The sequence below is a fragment of the Rhineura floridana genome, chromosome 2 (genome assembly GCF_030035675.1).
Source record: "Rhineura floridana isolate rRhiFlo1 chromosome 2, rRhiFlo1.hap2, whole genome shotgun sequence".
Taxonomy (NCBI): Eukaryota; Metazoa; Chordata; class Lepidosauria; order Squamata; family Rhineuridae; genus Rhineura; species Rhineura floridana.
Genome location: NC_084481.1, coordinates 125,460,284 through 125,479,441, shown reverse-complemented (window position 1 = coordinate 125,479,441; position 19,158 = coordinate 125,460,284). Strand labels below are relative to the sequence as shown.

Below are 19,158 nucleotides of genomic sequence, written 5' to 3'. Positions count from 1 at the left end.
GCAAAAGACCAGGATGTCATATCCAATACGTAGGAAAAACCATAACTGACCTAAGCACACGCTTCAGCAACCACAAATCGGCAATCTTAACAAAAAAAGTGGAGCAACCAGTTGCAAAACATTTCATCATTGAGGGTCACAGCCTATTGGACTTTTCTATAACAGCTACAGAGATGCCAACATATCCAGCAGCATTGACTAAAAGGGAGAACATTTGGATATACCCTCCGGACACATTGGCACCACATGACCTGAACCTGGAGGACAGTACCAGCATCACTTAGCTTCTGCAAATGAGCATTCCATCCTCAAAGCTCTATAACTGCCACATATTTTAGGTGATTAACGGAATCCTTATAGGGATCCAGAGCAAGCTTATGTGAAGTTCTGTTTGTTGCTTTCAAAACTCTCTCTCTGAAAATATTGAAAATATGAAAATATTGTCTGGGATACAAGTAAGGCATTTATGAGGGGATATTTTATTAAATGTAACTCTGAATTAAAAAAAAGAAACAACAGAAAATGCAATTAATTTTGGAAGAAATAAAACAAAAAGAGGAAGAATTGAAAAAGAATCCAACTAAAGTTTCTATTGTAAATCAAATTAAAATGTTACAGAATCAAGTATCAATGCTGACAGTTAGAGAAATGGAAAGGAAACTAAATTTTGCTAAACAAAGGTCTTTTGAATTTGCAAATAAACCGGGGAAATGGTTAGCATATAAATTAAGAAAAGAACGTCAAAAAAAATCTTATTTTAAAGATACAAGAAGGAGATGAGATGCTGACAGATAATGTAAAAATCAAAAAGGTTTTTCATCAATATTATTCAACATTGTACAAGTGTCAGGAAATCCCATCTGAAAAAATAGAAGAGTATATATCTAAACAGAATTTGCCTAAAATTACAGATTTTCAGAGACAAGTTATTAATGGTCCTATCACATCAAGAGAGATATCTGAAGCTATAAGCAAAATTAAATCAGGAAAGGCGCCAGGACCGGATGGGTTATCAGCAGTGTACTATAAATGTTTGGAGGAAGAACCTCTTGTTACCTTTACAGTATACAATGAATTCTATTTTGCAAGAGGGGAAGATACCGGATAGTTGGAAAAATGCTAACATAACATTAATACGTAAAGAGAAGCAAGATTTAACTAAAACAAAAAATTATCGGCCGATATCTCTATTGAATAATGACTATAAAATGTTTACAATGATTTTGGCAGAAAGAATGAAAATAATATTGCAACAATTTATCCAGGAAGATCAATCGGGGTTTTTACCTAAAAGACAATTACGTGACAACGTCAGGAATGTTTTGAATGTGTTGGAATATTTAGAACAACGAAATGATAAACAAGCAGCTTTGATTTTCTTAGATGCTGAGAAAGCATTTGATAATTTGAATTGGAAATTTATGTTTCAGGTTTTGGAGCAAATGGATTTTGGAGACAATTTTATAAAATGGATTAGATCGATTTATACATCTAAGAAGGCTCAGATAATTGTTAATGGAGATTTAATGGATTCATGTGAAATAAAAAAGGGTACAAGACAGGGATGTCCATTATCTCCCCTTCTATTTATTCTGGTCTTAGAAGTGCTGCTTAGAGATATAAGGCAAGATAAAAGGATTTCGGGACTAAAGATAAAAAAAGAAGAATATAAACTGAGAGCATTTGCTGATGATTTGATAATTGTATTAGAAAACCCTTTGGAAGGAATTAATGCATTGATGGACAAATTAAAAGAATTTGGACCGTTAGCAGGATTCAAGATCAACAATCAAAAAACAAAGATGTTGGTGAAAAATTTATCTTTAAGGGAACAGAAAGAGTTAATGGACAAGACAGATTTTACAATAGAGAAAAAGTTGAAATATTTAGGTATTATTATGACAAATAAAAATTCAAAGTTGTTTCATAATAATTATGAAAAATTATGGACAGAGATTAAGAAAGATCTGCTAAGATGGGATAAACTACAATTGTCATTAATGGGTAGAATATCTGTGATAAAAATGAATGTATTACCGAGAATGATGTTTCTGTTTCAAACAATACCTGTAATATCCTCTGACTTACCTTTTAAACAATGGCAAAAATATATCTCTAAATTTGTATGGCAAGGAAAAAAACCAAGAGTTAAATTTAAATTACTACAAGACGCCAAAGAAAGAGGAGGTCTGGGGATTACCAAATCTGAGACTTTATTTTGCTGCCTGTTGTTTAGTCTGGATAAAGGAATGGATTTTATTGAGGAATAAAAGACTATTGGATTTGGAGGGCCATAACCTAAAGTGGGGATGGCATGGATATCTATGGTATGACAAAGTAAAAGTAAATGTAGACTTTAATAATCACTTTATAAGACGTCCTCTGTGGAAAATATGGAATAGATATAAACCAAGGTTCTATTCGAAAATACCATTATGTGTCTCAAGTCAAGAAGCTTTTTACAGAAGAGAAATGGCTGGAAAAGAGAAATGGTTAACTTATCAAGAACTATTAGAAAATGTACATGGAGAATATATAATGAAAGAGAGAGAACAACTGATAAAGGAAGGATATAGTTCTCAATGGTTTGCCTATTTACAATTGTTAGAAAGATATAAAATGGATAAGAAAATGTATGGGTTTGAAATAAGTAAATCTGATTTTGAAATAGGTTTGTGTACAAATGATGAAAATATAATTGCAAAAATGTATAAACTCTTGCTGAAAATGGATATGGAAGAAGAACAAGTAAAAGAGTGTATGGTAAAGTGGGCAAAAAATTTTGGTTATAACATACAAATGGATCAATGGGAAAATATGTGGAAAAAAGGCTTGAATTTACATTATGCTATAATCTTAAAGAAAATTTCTATAAAATGATGTATCGTTGGTACATGACTCCAGAAAAGTTGTCAAAAATGTATAGTAATGTTTCTAATGTATGTTGGAAATGTAAACAGCAAGAAGGATCATTTTATCATATGTGGTGGTTGTGTAAACAGGCAAAATCATTTTGGGCACAGATAGGTAGGATGATGCAAAAAATTCTAAAGATAAATATTCAGTCAAAACCAGAATTTTTTTTATTGGGTTTTATGGATAAACAAATAGAAAAGAAATATGGAAGAATAATATTATATATGATTACGGCAGCAAGATTATTATATGCACAAAAGTGGAAAATGGAATCAACACCAACAACGGAAGAATGGCTATTGAAATTAATGGACTTAGTAGAGATGGATAAATTGACATGCTTACTTAGAGAAAAATCGACAGACACATTTCTTAAGGAACGGAAGCCTCTCTTAGACTTTTTGTTGAAAGATCAAAATAAAATGATGATATTGGGATTTGACGATTAACTAAGATAACCTATGGAGAAAAGTGATCCTGTATGTATATATTAAGGGACAGGTTTGATATATATTATATACTTATCGCTGATCTGCGACAAATCGGAAGTCAACTATTTTTTTTCTTTTGTTGTATTGTTATGTTTTTGTTGTTTGACTTTGTTTGTCTTTTGAAAAATTTGAATAAAAAAATTATTAAAAAACTCTCTCTCTCTCTCTCTCTCTCTCCTCTAATACAGGGAAAATGCCAACAAATAAAATCATTAAATAAATAAACTCTTAGGTATTAGCTGGTCAAAATTGTCCATACTTAATGTGAGGTGATACCTCAAGTATAGCCCAATCTACATACTGTTTGCTGGCTGACCTGTGAGAGAATTTGGAAACGGCCCTATAAGTAGGAATGGTGAGTGTCTACTGATAAGATACTTGGAGGTATCACCTCACATTAAATTTGGACAATTTTGAACCAGCTAATACCCTTTTTTCAGATTGGGCAAAATACATAATTAATCCAGATCCATCAAAGGATATAAATATATTCTCAGGAATAGATAGGTGAGTAGATACAAACAAGTTGGAACAAATTTAGTTTTTTTCTCCCCAGTTCTGGTGGGTTGACTGATTTGTTTATTATCTTTTTCTCTCTATAGGTCATTATATTATGCTTTGTTACAACAGCAAACTGCATATAGTGACAAAATTGAATTATATATTGTATGTAAATTGACCACTGAAGAAGACCCATTTAGGGTAGAAACATGTTTGGTCCACTATCAAAGTATTTGTATGCTACATTTGGTTTGTCACAACATTGTTGGCTGTATTAATTGACATTGTATTAGTTTTTAGACATTTGATTTTATTTGTTGGCATTTTCCCTATATTGTTTTTTATATATTATTTGAGATTAAAGTTGGACATTTTTATATATTTATTTTATTAACTTTAGTATCCATATTTTTATAACCCAATTCTGTATTGCTGTCATAGAGAGGAGGGGTGAACATCTTGGTTGCCTAACAGCAAAGAACTAGAATTTGGAAGTTTGTTAAAGTGTTGGGGCAGTTGGAGTTTGCAAAGGAAGCACATTAAGTGGGTTAATTAAGTGCTCTTCAGTGATGTACAAGTTGCTTCTTTACGACTCCACAACAATTGCTGTAGGCTGCATGCAGGCTTAAGCAGATTTTATTGGTTTGGTCATGCTATGAAGGGTTGGAAGGGTTTTTTCAAAAGCATAATACTAATATGTGTGCGTGTATGTGTGTCTTTGTCTGTCTGTCTGTCTGTCTTTCTGTCTGTCTATCTTCTCCTCTTGGCAAATATTCCTCCTCTAGTACCATAGTGCTCTGTTTAAAGTTCCATCTTTCTTCCCTTTTGCTGAGGTTTAACCCTTCCACCCCCAGCCAAAATCCCAATGAGAACTACACCCCCTGCCATGCAAAGGAAGGGAGTGTGGCTGGGGAAAGAAATATTAAAGCCCTCCTTCCCAGGCACTGAGTTCAGGTTGAAAACCAGGGGCACTTGCGCCTAGTTTTAAATTATTAAAAACCAGACACGGTTGCTAACCACAGAACTGCAGCAACATCTAAACAACTTTCACACCAGACATTTATTCCACTTTTATTCCACTTTAAATAGTCATGGCTTCCCCCAAAGAATCCTAGGAAGGAGAATCCTCACAAAGCTACAATTTCCAAAGTTCTCTGGGAAGAGGGATTGTTAAACCAGTCTGACAGTGCTGATACTCTGGAAATATAAATTCATACTACTTTCATTTCTTCAGTGTAGAGTTCAAAAATGTTTATTGGCCCTGGAGTTTTCTTTCAGGATCAGGGTTCTGCTAGGGTTAGTATCAAGCAGGTGAGGTCTGGGCATTCTGGGCATCACGTCCTAGTAATTGGGCCAATCATCATATTCTGGTTTCTTATTATGCCATAATATTATGCTGTTTTATGAGCAGGCAGTAGCAAAACTGAACCTGCACAAACCTAGACTGCTTTAGTATTTTCAAATACAACATGCTGTTGGTGTATTAATCAGAAACTCTGGCCCCATTGGGATACCAACACATCTAGATTAATTAGTGAACTCTCTGTGATCCTTCTTAACATGAAGATGGCTTGGCACCAATGTAGATTAAAAAAACTAAATAGCAATAAATTTGAAGGATAACTACTTTAGGTCACTTCATCAATGGTACCTCCATACAATTTAGGACTGGTTTATATTTTGACACGGGAACCACACAAAGAATATTTTCTGGATGTGTAGGAAAATTAGAAGGTTCTGGAATATGGTCTTCGACACATTCACACCATACATTTATTCCACTATTATTCCACTTTAAACAGTCATGGCTTCCCTCAAAGAATCCTGGGAAGTGTAGTTTGTGAAGGGTGCTGAGAGTTGTTAGGAGACCCCCCCTGTTCTCACAGAGCTACAATTCTCAGAGTTCTCTGGGAAGAGGGACTGACTTTTAAACCACAGTGACAATTATTTGAGAGAAGTCATGACTGTTTAAAGTGGAACAATAGTGGAATAAATGTAGGGTTTGAATGTGGCCTTAATGTGAGTAGAACAACTTATGGTGTATAGTAGGAATGGGGAATCTCAGGCCTGAGGGCCAAATGTCGCTCTCCAGGCCTCTCTGTCTGGCCCTTGGGACTCTTCCAATGCTACACACCTTACCCAGGCACACACCCCTCACTGGTCCTTGAATGTTTTGCCTGGCTAGAATATGCCCTTGGACTTTGATAGTGCACCTTGCGGGCCTCGATTGAGGATAGAGAGGGGTGTATGTGAATGTGTGTAGAAAGTATCCTCCAGCACAAAGATAAAATTCACATTTGTTATTCTGCCCACTTTTGCCTATGGCATGTGACCCCTGAAAAGTTGCCTAGAGGGGAATGTAGCCACAGGGCCATAAAAGGTTCCCCACCCCTGGCTTATAAAGTTCTCGTGGTCAAGTTTTTCTGAACAATATATATGAATGTGTTGATTTAGGACTGGTGAATTAGCTGCTAAGATCACAGTTACATCACACTTGAAATCTTCTGCTAATCTGCCAGTCTCTTAACTGATTTTCTAGAATACTGCTGGAACATGCAACAAAATGTTTCAGGATTTTTCATTCCATTTTCCTTCCCCACTGGCTTTCCATGTCTTACCCCAACAGACACTCAACAGGTTCAGTTCTCAGTGAGTATGGGGTGTTTTTTTTTAGGGGGGAACTTAATATTCTTCAGTATTCCTCATATTCCTCAGTGGCTACATAGTAATCATAACTCAACACTTGAGTTCACTATTGGTGTGTATGACATGATGTGGCAATTATATCTAAAAGAATAAAAAAAAACCCACTTATATTCTGGTTCTAGAAAGGTAGGTCTCTGAAATGGCTTTGTGGAAAAAAACAGGTGGTGTTTATTTCCTTTTTAAATAAGTACCAAACTAACTTTAGAATCTTCTTCTGAGTTGACATATATAGGAATGGGCTCTGAATCATGGTAAAAAGTGTGTAAGTCTCATTAAGTTCAGTGGAATAGGTAACCCCCAGGTAAGTGGATATAGGACTTCAGTTTTAAAGACTTATCTGATATAAGTAATGTTTGCTCTTTTTATAGTTCTGATTTTTTATTATTATTGATATGTGAAATTATTATATATTGAACATTTGTCTATTATATGATCATGATGGACTGCCTTCAAGTCGATTCCGACTTATGGCGACCCTATGAATACGGTTTTCATGGTAAGCGGTATTCAGAGGGGGTTTACCATTGCCTCCCTCTGAGGCTAAGAGGCAGTGACTGGCCCAAGGTCACCCAGTGAGCTTCATGGCTGTGTGGGGATTCGAACCCTGCTCTCCCAGGTCATAGTCCAACACCTTAACCACTACACCACACTGGCTCTTTATTATATAGGGATGGGCAAATCTGTTGGTTTTGGTTTTTCTCAGTTTTTTAATTTTTCCAGTCTTTAAGTTTTCCACATCAGTTTGTAATATTTATCTTTAAAAACCTCATAAATTTGACCAGCATTTTAGTGCAGATGTCTCTTAATATATTTGTAATTTTGTTGTTTTTGAACTGGTTTGTTGTAAATGTATTTGTCACTTCTTCAGGCAGAAGAGCAAATATAAATTTATTATTATTATTATTAACATACACATTTTTGCAAAGCAATTTCCCTTACTATAATGCACTTTTTCACTAACATTTGGATTTTTATGCACACTTTGCCATAGTATGTGCATTTTGTACACATTACTTACCTGAAGAACTGCATTCCAAAATTCGGAGGGATAGCTGTGTTTCAGTTCATGCATTGTTTCAGATAGTGTGAGTTACGTACGTTTGCCTTTACATGTGAATGGAATCAAATTTCTCCCCTATCTCTTGTCTTGCATCTAATTATAATTTATGAAGATGAAGTAGTAGCAACAGCAGCCCGTCAAAGCCCATCAAAGGAGCAAACAATGGCACCAAATCCAAAACTAAGCAAGAGTTGAAGGTTACTGCAGGAGGGACAAGGCAAAGTCAGGCCAGCCGCAGGCTCGCCCAACGTCTGTATGAAGGGCCAGGGCTGGTGCCAGAGGGCAGCCAGGTCGGGCCCTGGCTGAGGGCCCCTGAAGGGCCTGTCCTTAGGGTGGGTGGGTAGCGTTCCCTTCCACGATCTGCTGCACAGTTGGCCCCCGACCATGCCACAGATCGCAGAGAGGGAGCTCCCAGTCACCCCCCCACTACCTCACAGGCCCACAACACCTGCCTACATGCCCCACCTACCTTTCCCTTGAAGTAAATGTTGGCTGCGCTGCAGACGCATCAACCAAGGCTCATACCTGCCATCAACCAAAATAGTGGCTGAGGTTTCCCTAAGGGGCTAATGCCCCTGCTACCATCCTGGTTGATGGCAGGTATGTGCGTGCATAGCACGCATGCATGCCAACAACCGAGATGGGTCCTCTTTGCATGTAAAGTAGGGTTGCCAGATGTCTGGTTTTAGGCTGGAGACTCTGGATTTTTGAGCTTCTCTGCAGGTCTCCGGGTAAATCAGTTTAATCTCCGGATTCTCAGCTTTCATTTAAAAAAAAAAAAGTTTCTAGGTGGTCAGACATACACCAAAACGTCAGCTGCTGCCCCCGCAACTTCAGTGAAATGATCTCTTACCTGGCTGCTTTAACCCCACCCTTTCAGGTTTGTAGCCAATAAGTGAAGTCAGGGTTGTGATTGAAAAGGGATTTCTGGGCCTCCAGGCAATACCTGGCTACATTGCAAATGTAGAAAACTGTTGTTTTTTCCTGTTTATCTGAAAATCTCATAAAATGACTAAGTATATATCTTTCAACAGTACCAAAAGTATTTTTTTCTGTTGTGTGTAGGAGTCAAATAAGTTTAAATTTTCTTGGGCTGTTGAAGATGGCACTGTGTTGAAAACCTTCCCAATATGAAGCTTTAATCCAATACTTGCTTTTCTGGGAGTAAAACTGCAATGCTAATCCCACATACCCGGAGTAAACCCCACTGAATTCAATAGGACTTACTTTTGAGTAGACATGGTTACTTTTGAGTGAACATAGCAAAGGATTGTGCTAGTGTTGTAAATCTTTCCTCCTCCAATCCTATTTTTTAAAGCAGTTAGGCAGGGCTTACATAGGTATCACTGCTTTTATTATGTAGGAAACTAATAGTGATGTTATTTAAAAAATATTCTGCAATGACCAACTGGTTTTGACTAAACTATTATATGCGGTCTATATATTTTTACATCTTCAGTATGTGTGTGTGCATAGAATCTTCCCAACAATCCTGTGAGGTAGGACTGCCGACTGGAAACCAAGGCATCTCACAACAAGAAATAAATCCCTTTAAAATTCAGTAACCACAAAAAGTATAAACAGTTGCAAAACAGCTTAAAGTAGAATTATTCTGAATTTTGGGTTGGGTGAATGTTCCTTATCACTTGAAGATGCAGTTCTGTGCACGCTTCCCTATTTGAGTAAGTCCCATTGAATACATTGGGACTTGCTTCTGAGTAAACAATAATAGGATTGCACTGTAAATATCTTTAGAGGTTGTGTAAATAATAAACATCTTTGACAGTCGTGCATATATAAATATTTTTTCATACTATGTCCCAATAAGTATTTGATTTCACATTATGGTTGTAAATTATTACTTCCTCTACATTTTAAGTGTGCCCTTCTTCCTTGGGGTGTTCATGGTTCCCCTCTGCTGTTTTCATCCTGAGGGGCAGATTAGGCTGAGAGATGGTGAGTAGCCCATGGTCACCCAGTAAACTTTATAGCTCATTTCCATTTAAAAAAATTAATTGAAATGATTTACATGCAGGCAAAGTTTATTAAGTAGATCCACACAATACATTTAAAGCACACCCAACTTGCATTTAAAGTGTATGACTTCCCCTAAAGAATCCTGGGAAGTATAGTTTCTCCCTCACAGTTATTGTTCCCACTACCCTTAACAAACTACAGTTCCCATTATTCTGTAGTGGGATTCATGTGCTTCAAATAAATGATGTGGATCTGCTCTAGGTATGCTGTGTATTCATTAGGGAATTGAAAAGAACAATTTTATAAGATACTTTTTTAAACAGGGAAAGGGCTGTGGCTCAGTGGTAGGGCATATGCTTTGCATGCAAAGGTCCAAAATTCAATTTCTGGAAGACTATTTCTGGAAGACCTTGAATCCTGGAGAGCCAATGCTAGTCCACGTCATCATTTCTGAGCTAGATGGTATCAAATGGCCTGAGTCGGTATAAGGTAGATTCCTTTGCTCCTAAAATCGGAAAGAGACCCAAAGGCCACAGTAACTCCAAAATTTACTTATGTATTTTATTTACAAGGTTTTTAGCAGATGCCAAAATGAGTACAATGAAGGTGTCTGTCTAATGTCAATAGGCAGGGAGTTCCAAAGTGTAGGTGCTGCCACTCTAAAAGAATGATTTCTTACAAGAGCAGAACAAGTACAGTGTGGCACCCATAACATGGAAAGCACACCCTGAACTTGGCCTGGTAGCAAATCAGCAACCAGTGCAGAGGTACTATGTGCTGGTAGGGTCTCACTCTCATCAGCAAACCCCACAGTCATCTTTTTTACTCATTCAGGTTTGGTAGCCTTTATTTTTTATCTCCTCCCTTCCCTTCTCACTGTCATCTTTCTTCAAGAAAAAGCAATGTCATTCACAGGAAGAGTTTCCAGGAAGCAGCAGCCCTTGCTGAAATTGAGACGCTTCGGTTAGGGAATGGCTACATAGGAGTCCTATGTTCCAGTAGGGGGAAGTGGTGCACAGGCTAATTCATGGAATAGCATTCCTTCCTCAGTGAGGAGTAGGGATGGGAAAGGTCTGTAAGTTTCAGTTCTACTGTTTCTCATTTTCCCAATCTTAACATCAGTTCTCTACATTTCTGCAGCTATTGGCTAATTTTAAAAAAATCCTCATGAGAATTCTTTATATTTTAGTGCACATTTCTTTTAATGAACACGTTTGACTAATGTACACATTTTTGCAAGCATTTTCTCCTCATATAAGGCATTTTTGTATGTTATTTTCACTAATATATTCATTTTTATACACTTTTGTAAACATTATTTAGTTGGAGAATTGAATTGCAAACTTTGGATAAACACAGATGTCAAAGGAGGGTTGTGTTTCAGTTCTTATATTATTTCTGAAAGTGTGAATTTGATAGATCCTGCTTTAAATGTGAAACAATGCTTTGAGTCCAGTAAGTAGTTTAGAAACATCTTGTTTTCTGATCTCCAAAGACTCACAACAATGATAGATTATTAACAGCAAACAAGAACTAAATACCTACTTCCATGTACATCTCTTCTACCTTGTATATTCTGAAAAAGCTGGTGTTACATTCTTCCCTGGAAATGAATATAAAGTGCTGTTTTCTGGATTTAAATTCAGTTTAAAAGGAGATCCTAAATTCTGACTTACATAGATACATCACTGAAAGAGCAAATAATATGTAGCTTTTCAATGAAATGTACATCCCTGGCCTCACCCACCTATCAAAGCGTCTCACAGGGGAGAGGGGAGCTCAGGTTCCAGCTCACCAGCCACATCTGGTTGCCCAATCCCCACCCCTACTGTTCAGGAAAACACACCTGCCTGGAAGCAAGCAGTATTGAACTCAGTAGTGTTGGCATGTCGTGCCTGTGTAGGCATGTATAGGAGTGTGCTGTTGAGTCTCATTGAAATCAATGATGCTTAAGCACATACAGCTGTGTACTGGACTTTGGCCTGCTTTCTTTAATAAATTCACATTTTTAAAATCTTCCTTTCAAGCAAACTGTTTTAAAACATTTATATGATTACCTGCAAGCAACCAAGCATGTTTTAATCTGCAGTTTTCTGTTAATATTATTTGCAGAGAGGGAATGTTGCTGAAGTTAGTTGAGCCAAGGTGGGCTACAGCTGAGCTTCAATCCATCACTTTGAAATGAAGCTGCTCTTTGTTCCTTTCCTGAACAGCAGTGCCATTTGTTCTGTGTCCCTCCCTGGGTTCCTCTTAATCTTATTTTATGAGGCTTTGCCGTGGATGCCTTGCACTTGTTTTTGTAACTGTGAGACAAACATTGGTGAAGGCCTGAGGCACAATAAGATCATTAATCAGATATGTTATAGGCTCTTCAAGAATCTGTCTAGGCTTTGAGAGGCATGAATAGGGAAGAGGCTACTTGACCATATGTATCATTCTTTCACAGATGCTTCATTGCTTTCATACCTATTAGTTCCTGAAAACATAAAAGAGAATGACCAACTTGTGTTGTCTCAGGAAATCTGCTGTTCTTCCTTGGAATGCACATCATGAAACAGTAATCTCTCACTCCATAGTAATGTGGAAGAGCACAACTGAGACAATTCCTTGCTCTGGCTTTGTGCCATACTTTGGAACCAGGAAGTAGTTTCTTTTAAAAGAGCTTGGAAGTTAGAAGTTTTAACTAATCATGTGGCTAACTATTGGCTGTTATGGCAATCTGGAGAAGTTGCACTTTCCTTAGGTCGTAATTCTTGGTAGATGCTTGCTTTTGTAGTTCACTTTCATTTTTTAAATGTTTGCTTTATATAAATACACAGCATACAAATGGTAAAAACCGACCTTGTCTGAACAAATCATCTGGAGGGTAAACCCAAGCATCCAGATAACCAAACAGCTGGAGAACCTGAAGTCCTATTTTGGATAGTGCTGCAGTGGAGACCCACATGCCTAATTAGGTCTGTTAGGCTTCCACATTTGGCCCATGAGGCTGTTTCAGCCAAGCCAAGCCTACTTGTCCATCACATGACATCATATGATGTCAGGTATGGGACAGGCAAAGCTGAGATTACAAACCTCTGAATTCAGGCCACCCTTTGCATCTCTAGTTTGAGTCTGGCACTGTTTGAATTTGGCACCGTGACATGTTCCTTTTAGCAGAGATCAGATATACTTAGGAGCGTGTGATCACTCCTGAGTGTGTCCGATTCATGCTGAAAGCAGCATGACAGGTAAAAGTGCCACATTCAAACAGTGCCACAGGTTAAGCTATGGCTGCAAAGGGCAAGCAGGAGTGCCTTCCCAACTGTTCCTTTGCAGCCACTGCTTTACCTTTCCTTCGCTTGACATACGATGTCAAGTGATGGACAGCTGGATGGCCCTGCCCTCTTGGCAATGTGGCCCAAAGAGGATTTACTGTTGTTGTAAATGCATTTCATTGTTTTATTGGTTTTCATTCCTAGGATCCTGATTTCTTTCTTTATCAATTTACTCAGTTTGCATTTGTTCTGTTTGTTTTGTTTCATTTCGTTGGTCACATTTATTTCCTTTTCTTTATAGATACTTTTTGTTTTCTACTGCCTTTGGCAGCAAAAGGTGCTGACTTCTGCAGCCACCATTTTTTTTCTCCCAGAATGCCCTGGATGTTGTGTAATTCCTGGACACTCCAGGGTGAAAGTGGCAGCCCCCACTGACGCAACAAATGGGACACCACAACTGCAGCTGCCAGAAGTGGCTGCAGAAATCAGTTCTGCTGCCACCTCTGGAGTCAAGTAAACTCCCCCTCACACACCCTCAAATCACATGAGGAACAAATGGGTATGGATGGGACCCCTGCTCCTGCACCATTCCATCTCTCTGTGTGATTCAGAAGCAATGAAAACTGAATGGGCTTCATTCAGTTCAATTTTTCGTTAGCTCCAAAACAAATGCATATCTCTGTTATGCATATAAAAATTCCTGGTCCAGTATCCTACCATTTCAGCTCATCTTTTCAGTTCTTCACTGCACACAATTCTTAGATTTTAAAAGAAAGCAACCTAGAACTGGGATTTCTAAGACCCTCATCCACTGTTTCATTGCTCATTCATTTCACAAGCATCTTGTGTAGAATCCTGGGCAGGCCACAACACTCTTGGAAACCAACCAAAGCCAGGGAAATTAGGAAGGAATGTAGGAAGAAAAGGAAATACTCTCAGCCTCCAGGGTATGTTGTCAGAGGTTGCCTCAACATGGCATAATAGTCTGGCAGGCTAATGAGCTGTTAGTGTTTTATATATTAAATTCCTGCAGATTCTAAGAGGAGGTGGTACCTTCCTGCCCCTTAGGAGATTGCACCAGCTGTGAAGTGTTAATGCTGGTTTCTCATACACGTATGCCTGCCTATGTTCTCTTCCTGGGCCATGGCTGTGTCCTCCTTGTTGACTTCATCTGGGGTTGGATACAGTCCAAAGGCTTGATGGTTGGAAGCTACAAGGCTAAAAGTTCTTTGCAGGCTGGCTGGCAACATGATACAGCGACTTCATATCCCTGGTATAATTGCTGCAGAAACTGGGGTCCAATATCGACCTTGGTGTAGTTTTTGTCCCACACACCTCCAACTCGCATCTGCTCACATGTACAGCTGTAGCATTTGGGGGGCTAGAGAGTACAGCTCTCAAAAACATGGAATAAAAGCCAGATTGTCCAAATAAAAGGCAGCAAGGAGGGCTCTAGACTTGAAATTGGTTGCAAATTCACAGATTCTTATTGCTAGACAATGTACAAGTGGTTTCAGGGGCATGTGGCTGTCAGAAATATCCTGCATTTAAGAAACTGAAGAAAAAAATTAAATGCATGTGGAGGGAGAAGTTGCTGCAGTAACCTATGTATGCAGGATCAATGTCATTTCATGGCTTCAGATCCTGTAATGAATGTTTGTTTTAGTTTGAAAATCCCAGCATTTATACTACTCTAGTACAATACACCTATAGATTTCCCATTTGTGAGCTCAATTAGATTATCAGAAATCTACATCCTTTATGAATATAAATGGAAATGTATCAATCACAGAAAATCTATTGCTCTTTGTGAACATGGTGATATAAGAAATGGCATACTCATGAATATGGTTGTATATGGAGTGGTTACATTTATTATTGCATTTCTATCCCAACTTTTCTCCAAGGAGCTCACGGTGGTATACATGGTTCTCCTCCATCTCCATTTTATCCTCACAACAACCCTGTAAAGTAGGTTAGGCTAAGAAACAGTGATTGGCCCAAAATCACTCAGCAAGCTTCATGGCTCAGTGGAGATTTGAACCATGGTCTCCCAGGCCCCAGTCCAACACTCTAACCACTTCATCAACCTTTTTCTGAGCAACTTACATCATAATCATCCATATTGTGTAAATTGAATATAAACTGGAAAACAGGATGGGGGGATTGGATGAAGAGATCCCATGAACAGAGTTCTGCTCACAAAACCTATTTCTCCAGTGCCCTAAACATCTGCTCTGGAGAGTTGGAGGACCTTCTGGAACAGCATGAAAGGTTGTATAGGAGAACGGAAAATGGCAAGAATTGTCTCCCCCTCATTCTGTGAGCAACTGAAGCTGCCAGGCTTGCCCCATCAGGACAGACCACAGAATGGTAGGATCAGGCCAGTTCCCTGATGCAGTTTTGCAGATGAGGTTAATTGTGGGGAGGGCAAAGACCTTCTGTGGACAGAAGAAGCCCTTCCATTTGTAGGACGACAATTCTGGCTCTAAACCTGTTACAGTATATTTTATGTTTCTAGGGCTTTTGATGGTCATTATCTTTATTGTATTTTGCAGGATAGCTATTGACTGTTTAATATACTTCTTTTTCTCTCTTCGGAATGCTTTTTTGCCCTGTTTTCTGTTAGTGGCCTTCCATCTCTTGCAGTATGTAGCTTGTAGTTTAAAAAAACACCACATGGTTATTGGTTAAAAGAAAAATGAGTATGCCGTGTGACACTCTAGATTATAACAAATTAAGACCATGCTGTGACTTACATTATCATGACATATTGGTAGGATCAGGCCAGTTCCCTGCTTCAGTTTTGCAGATGAATTTCATTATGGGTTGGACAAATCTAGTTTCTCTCTGTCAAGTGGAATATATTATGAAAACAACACACAATGGCTATTGTGCAGTATACATACATCACTGCATAATGCTTTATAGATTTATTTGGGAAATATAAAGACCGCTAAACATTAGCAAATATCATGGTGGTGTACAATAATAAATAAGACAATAAATAAGACAGATGAAAAACAGCTTTCCAAAAGAAACCTGATTCTGCCTATGAGTCAACTCATCCTTCTGGGAAAACCTATAGAAATAGCAGAGTTTTTAGCAGCTAACAAAATTTGTATAAATGTCAAAGCCTGCCTGACTTCAATGGGCAGAGTGTTCCACTGATACTACTACGCTGAAGGATCTGGTCCAAGTTGCATTAAAACAAACCTCTGGCACAATGAGAAACACCACAGTGAATGGGCATATATATAGGGAGTAATACACTAACAATAAAACCCAGATTTGGCCCAGCAACATGCAGGCAGCCAGTGCAGTTCTCTCAGCACTGATGTTATATGTTGATGGTTGACAACCCTGTTCACAAATCACACCACCACATTCTATACTACTTGCAACTTCCAGAACAAATTACGGGCAGCCCACATAGAGCCCATTGCAATAATCCAGTCATGAGGTTACCAGTGCATGGACCACTGTAGCCAAGCTATTCCTGTCTAGGAACTTGTTACTTTTTACCAGTATCTGTGTGATTATTTTCAACCATAAACTACATACTACATGTTCATGCAGTGTGAACTTGCGTATAGTCACCTTGATCCAGCAGTCTATTTAAGCTGGCATGAAAGCTCAGATTCCTTGTTCATCTAAATTAATGGAGATTTCTGAGTGCATGGATCAGGTCCCTCCACTGACATCACTGGAGACCTTTACACACACACACACACAAACACACACACACACACACACACACACACAAATAAATATCCAAGCGCACATCACTATGTATGTTACTGTGAATAAGAGAGCGGGAAATGTTGGGAATCATTTATCACAGCCAGAATTCAAAACAATGACTTTATTGAAAAGTTAATAAACAAAAATTATATTTTAATGACTAAGGGTTGAAATTGAATAGATTTTTGAGCCCTTGCCATAGGTTCCACTGGGGATGCAATTCCTCTGAGCTATATGGCACAATCTTCAAGGTTCTTTCACCTTAGAGGAATTCACATCTTATGATAGATATTCACAAAAAAAAATATGCAGTTATTAGCTCAAGATATGTGTGTGTGTGTGTGTGGTTTTAAAGCCTGGCATGTAGTTGAAATGAAGATTCTGATTATCAACTATTTAATGACAATTTTCTGAGTATCAGGCTGTATAGTCAGAACAGCTGCAACTATGCATGTAGGTGATGTGGTTTGGCAACCACGTTACATAGGGAGTTGTTTGGCTGTCTTAGGATGTAATTGCCTTGTTCTTTCTCCCCATCACCACCACTTAAACCACCTCTGTGTGTGTCAAGTGTCTCTCTCTGTATGTCTGTCATGTGTGCCCTGCTTATTGTGACTTCCGGCTCTGCCTGTCCCTAGCTCCACCCACTGCCCTACCCTCTGCTTTGGCCATCGCCCCACCATCTCCAGCCACCCCTGTAAATAAGCCTCATGAACGGCACTTGCTTCTAGGAAGACTTGTAGAAGGTTGCACTGTTAATAGCTGTACTGCACCAAAGATTTTGATTTATTATAAACTGCAATTTAAAAAATCCTGCCAATACAGCAGTTCATTAAGAAAACTCTTAACTGCAAAGTCGGGGAAAGTGCTCCCTTTTATAAGGCCAGCCTATTGTGGAAGAATTTGAGCTTCACGGAGTTCTCCTTCCTATATATGGGAACCTGATGAAAGATGAACAGTCCTGGTTGCTCTTCCTAGAACTTTAGCCATTACTGTACTCCTGCCAGGTCTCTTTATCAACCACCCCAGTGGCTGCTTTCTGTAATGCTTCTTGGCGCCACCATGCTGAATGGTAACAGCAACAGCATTTCTAGCCCATGTGTAAAACTTCCTCATCTCTTGTATCCCTTTCTCCCAGTGAGCAAGAGGATGGACTCCAACAAGACCTGCTCCTTCCTTTCTTACACCACGAGCAGTTTGTTGCCTTGGAATGGCTTGATTTGTTTATTTCAGTACAAGACCAGCAAACCTTGGAATGGCTGCCATTATGGAGAATTGCTTTTCTGCCTTAAAAACAGACTTTGAGCTCAAGCTCCAGGACCGACAGAGCGGATGGTGTCAAAGGCAGCAGCAAAGCACGAGAATACAAAATAGCAACAGTGAGAAAAACTGCACACCCTTGTGGATTGTCTGCCCGAAGGCTCAGTGAATCATGGAGAGACAGGAAACCACCTCGAGGCCAATAGATGAAACAAGGAGAACCAGACTGGGTTCCTGAGATCTTTTCTGTGTCTTGTAATAAAGTAATTAATAAAAAGATTTGCAGGGTGATGATCACTGCTTTATAATAGCTTGGAAAAAGAGGCCATGTTCATATTGTTTTCCTTCAAGGGTGGGGAAAGAGAAAAAAAAAGATTCCTATTTCAAAGTAAGATTTTAAGCTACCCAGCCAGTGTGCAGTGGCTGTGAGAAAGGTGGTTTCCATTTTAGGGAGCATTAGGAAAGGGGCTGAAAATAAAACTGCCAATATGGGACTGAAAATAAACTGCCTTCATACAAAACTATAGTATATCCACACTTAGAACACTGTGTACCACACCTCAAAACAGATTTTGTAAAGCTGGAAAGGTATAGAACATGGCAACCAAAATATCACGGGATTGGCTCAACTACAAGAAAAGCCTATAATTTGCGGGGACTATTTACTTTGGGGGGGGAAGGTAAGGAGGGGATGTATAAAATGACACACAGTGTGCAGAAAGCAGGCAGAAGCTTTCTCCTTCATTATATCAGAACATGGGATTGCCCAATGAAGCTGGAAGCATAAGGACATAGCAAAAAAGAAAAGGAAGAGGAGAGAAAGTATGAAAGTCACTGCCAGAAGATGTAGTAATGGCCACCAACTTCACTTTTAAAGAGAATTAGACCAGATTTTTCCTGGAAGATATGGCTGTCAATGGCTGCTAGTCATGAAGGCTCCAGGTTCAGAGGCAGCATGCTGTTGTGCTGCATGCCAGATGTTGAGGAACAACAGTGGGAGAGGTTAGTGTTCCTAACGTTCTTCCCATAGGCATCTGGTTGGCCTCTGTTGGGTACAGGATGCTGAACTAAATAGACATTTGGTCTGATGCAGTGAGGGTTCTTCTTATGTTCTTATCATTTGGAGTTAAGTGCTTAATAGTATATTTCAGTTCAAAGAAGTATGTTTTAAAATGATTCCAATCAATTTTAACGGGAATGGCACCCTGATCCTGAGTATTTATTTTGTTATCTACCTGCTTCTCTG

General features: G+C 38.7%; 1 long non-coding RNA gene across 1 annotated transcript in view; it reads left to right on the top strand.

Moving 5' to 3' along the window:
* LOC133377111 (uncharacterized) overlaps positions 1 to 18,193 on the top strand; it is a 122,852-nt gene extending 104,659 nt beyond the window's left edge. The window contains exon 3 of the long non-coding RNA XR_009760614.1: positions 17,791 to 18,193. This is a non-coding gene — a long non-coding RNA (uncharacterized LOC133377111). The remainder of the gene's footprint in view (positions 1 to 17,790) is intronic.
* The last annotated feature ends 965 nt before the right edge of the window (positions 18,194 to 19,158 follow it).